Source organism: Peromyscus eremicus, chromosome 14 (assembly GCF_949786415.1).
Source record: "Peromyscus eremicus chromosome 14, PerEre_H2_v1, whole genome shotgun sequence".
Taxonomy (NCBI): Eukaryota; Metazoa; Chordata; class Mammalia; order Rodentia; family Cricetidae; genus Peromyscus; species Peromyscus eremicus.
This window is the reverse complement of record NC_081430.1, coordinates 28,881,044-28,885,077: the sequence shown is the minus strand read 5'-3', so window position 1 is coordinate 28,885,077 and position 4,034 is coordinate 28,881,044. Positions and strand designations below refer to the sequence as shown.

At 39.8% G+C, this 4,034-nt stretch overlaps 1 long non-coding RNA gene across 1 annotated transcript; it reads left to right on the top strand.

Moving 5' to 3' along the window:
- The first annotated feature begins 667 nt into the window (after positions 1-667).
- On the top strand, positions 668-3,425 carry LOC131924329 (uncharacterized). Its single transcript, XR_009382856.1, has 2 exons — positions 668-780; positions 3,301-3,425. It is a non-coding gene; the product is annotated as an uncharacterized LOC131924329 (long non-coding RNA).
- Positions 3,426-4,034: the final 609 nt, after the last annotated feature.

Sequence of the window (4,034 nt, the reverse complement as noted above, 5' to 3'; positions counted from 1 at the left end):
CTGGCTGGCCTAACACTGAGCTAGGCTGGCTTTGAACTCAACAGAGGTCCACCTGCTTTTAACTCCAAGTGATAGAATTAAGGCATATGATGGGCCACCTCTGGGTAAATTTATCAATGCATTAAGAGATAAATTGGAAGAGAGTTATGCTGTCTTCATCTGCCAACATCATCAAAGATGAGGATTTGCTCTGGGAAAAAAAAAATGTTTCAAAAAATGTTTGAATTTAGGGAATTTTTAATCAATAGCCCTAAGTATCATAAAATGAATTCTGTCACAGCCATTTTTTCTGTTTTAAAACTGCCAATGATTCAGTATTATAAAATTATATTTAGCTCAAAACAAGTTGCCAAACTTAAGCAATAATGGGGAGTAAATCCTCATTACCTAACTGGAAAAAGCACTAAACTTAGCATGTTTTAAAAAGAAGCATATGAAAACATTGAATAGTTAAATTATCTTTTGGAAAAATAACACAAAACTAATACATCTCTATAAAAGAATTACATGAAAAAACAGACCCACTGACTATTAAACAGGCAGGTAATTTAATCCAATCCATCTACCTGGATGAGGTAGTCCTAACAACCACGCGTTGCCTGGGATTCAAAGCCAAATAAGCATGGCAGTTGCCATAGTGACAATATGCCCCTTTTGGAACCTGGAACTCAGTAGTACTAGGTATTTTTATGAGCTTCCTAACACCAGTGCCTCCTCCCACACTCTGAATCATAGCTCAGGCTTTATAACTTCATGAAATATGATTTTATCTTGACCTTTGTAAGTCGACTTTGTTCCTTTAGCAATAGAATACATACATAAATGTCAAAAGAAATAATGTGTTAAGTACACACACTCAGTAGACAATTAATATTAAGTGTATTGCTTTGATAAATTCTGCATCAGTATTGGAATTTACTGTTTTCTTATTATAACTGGGCATGATATTATCTTAATTAATTCATGTCTTAGCTCACAGTTACAGATAAAAGTATTCCCATCATCTTTGTTTAATAAGAAAATAAAAATACAAACATAACACCTTGAAACACTTTTATTTTAAGCAAAATACCTTTTTTTTATTTAGACAACATTCTTAATCATTAAAGCCTAACCATTAATATTACCCAGGAAGAAGGCAACATATTTCTAGTGAAATGCTAAGGAAAAACTACCAATTACAAATCAGAGTATATTCGCGTTCACAGTTTTTTGATGCATTTTGGTAACTTGCAATAATATGCTGCCACTTCTGAATTTTCTTTGTCTCAGTTGCTAGTTTAAATTAAAAGCAGCATATTTATAACAGTCTGAGCTGGAAACAATCTATAAATATCTATCAATTACTGGGTGGACATAACAAAAAATGCAGAATGGAATGCTACTTTGCAACATAAAGGAAAGTGTGGTATTTCATGAATGAACCTCAAAATATTATGCTGAGTAAAAGAAACCTGAGAGGTCACATATTCTATAATTCCATCTGAAATGTCCAAAAAAAAGACAACATAGACGAAAACGTACACAATGGTTTGGGAAATGGCTGAAGGGGGATTAGCCATATATGGAAGGAACCTTATTCATGGGAAGAAAATGTTCCCAATCTGATTGATGGTGATGGTTGCATCACTTGACAAAATTACTAAAGATCCTTCAGTTAAATACTTGAAATAGGCAGTTTTATGGCATGTAAAATATATCTTGATGGAACGGTAAGTGCGTGTTTTTAAGAGTCAAAGAACAGGACTGCAGAAATCCCTGCCCGATAAAAAGCAGAGACAGAACAGGTTAAGCAACCTGTTTAAAGTTCACCCAGCTAGTTCACCGCCAACTCAGAAGAGAAGAATGACTGAACCTCAGCTTCCTACTCATTTTACTGAAACTGTTCAAGGAACTTTTTTTTAATTACTCTTTTATGGATTAAATTTGTTCTTTCATCCATATTTTGGTGCATTCTGTTTACTCTCTCTCCCCCATGATCCCTCCCACTCTTCTTCACAGATCCCTTCCAGAATTCATGCTCTTTTGTTTTGTTTTGTGATCCGCTGATTGTATGTAGGACTGTCTGTGTGGCCAGAGGTCTGGAAAAACTCACTAGAGCCTGATGGGCCCCCTACCTGCTACACTACTGAAGGCAATAACTGTTCCTCCCCCAGCATCCATCAGTTGCCAATCATACAATAGGGAGAGAACTTTAAAAAAATTAAAACTATAATACACAGAAAAAAAATGTATTTGAAAGGGGATTGTGAAAGCACCAGAATTTGAGAAGCAATGATTGATTCAAATCTATAAAACAGTCATGAATAAAGAGTAATATGCAGAAAAACCAAAACCAAGAAAAACTCATTTGTCATTTTCTAAGGCCTTACTTCCAAAATGGGCAATAAAAAAAATTAAGCATTAACTGTTACTAATTTTGTTTTGGACTTCTTTTTATGTTACTGGTTTTCGAAAGTTTCTAACACCTACAGAATAATACAAACTAATAACTGTAGATGCAATGAAAGAAAAGGAAGTTATAATTTTAAAAGTGTTCAGGCAAAGGTCCAGACTAGAAGTGGGTTCACCCATTTCAAACAAAGCAGAATATCTCTCACAGGTATATCCTGCATTTCTGGATTGTAGTTCATTCCAAAGATTGTCAAGTTGACAACCAAGAATGGCCAGCACAGAGGTGTACACTTAAGTGAAGCTCCAGAAGTCTATGACTCTCTTCAAAACACTTCAATGATTTTGAAACTGATATTCAAATCCAAGTCTTAATTTCCTAATTTACTGTTACCACTTAATGTTCACAGAATGCTAATAAAACATAATTACATAGAATTTTATAGACAAGGGTCCAGAGAAGTGACCTATCTTGAATATATTTTTATTAAAAGTACCAAGTGAACAGATGGAAATTCAGAGGTAACAGGATACTATTATTGGTAGCTTATTAGGTATATGACACCAAAATGTATTTTTAAAAACGTGAGCAGCAAGGTCTGCTCTCAGGGCTAAAAACATCTATAATAGCTAGTTTCTTAGTGTGCAAGAGACTGTTCAAACACTTTGAAGCAGCAAACTCCGTTGAGCAGTCCCCAATAATTACATAAAATCTTACTCCTTTCTGATTTCGCTCCCTCTTACAACCTGAGTGAGCTACTTCGGATGCTGAGAATTTGAGGGGCTATGTTTTGAGAATTCCTTTCCTCCGGGGCACCAAACTAAAGAAAAGCTCTCCTCCCCAACTTGTTTGCAGGAGTATCAGTTAATACTAAAACATACTTTAACTCGTGTTCTTTTTATATACAGGGGTATGCTGTTATGGAGGTGTATGTACGCTGGTACACAGACGATCCGCGCCTACGGCTTCCCTTCAAAACCCCTTCAATGACTTTACGAAGCTGAAAATTAAAACCTCCGTCTTAACTTCCTAATTTGCTGTTGTGGCCACTAAACGATCGTTAGCTGTTAATAATAAGACATACTAATTACACAGAACTTCTGCAGACAAGGGTCCAGAGAGCCTTTAAGTCTGGGTACCCGCCGGAAAGAAGAAAATCGTTAGCCATATTTTTTTTTTTTTTCCTGCCCCTCTAAAAACTAAGGGTGGCGCTGTCTTCACTCGTTCTGCCTCGGGGCGTGAGCGGCCTCCGCTCGTCGGAGGAGGCAGGTCCGCGTGCCGCCTAGACCCGCCCTCTCGGTAGCCGACTTGGTCCTCCTCGGAGCAAGCAGGACGGAGAAAGACGCTGGTGCAGGCCCTCGGGATCCGCGCCCCTAGCCCAGCGAATGAGAAAGCGGCGGGAGAAGGCTCGCCCCGAGCCGGGTTCCGCCATGAGCACGCTGCAGGGGCCGGACCCAGCCCGAGAGGGGCGCCCGGCATGGCCCCGCCTCCGCGCCGTGGCTCCGCCCCCGCGCCGCGCCGCCCCGCCCCGCCCCGCCCCTCCAGCCTGCTGGCGTCCTGGATCACGTGCCGCGCGGTTCAGGCAACCAGGAGCTCCCCGGTTCCGGAAGTCGCGCACAGCCGCGCCAGGCTCCGCCCACCG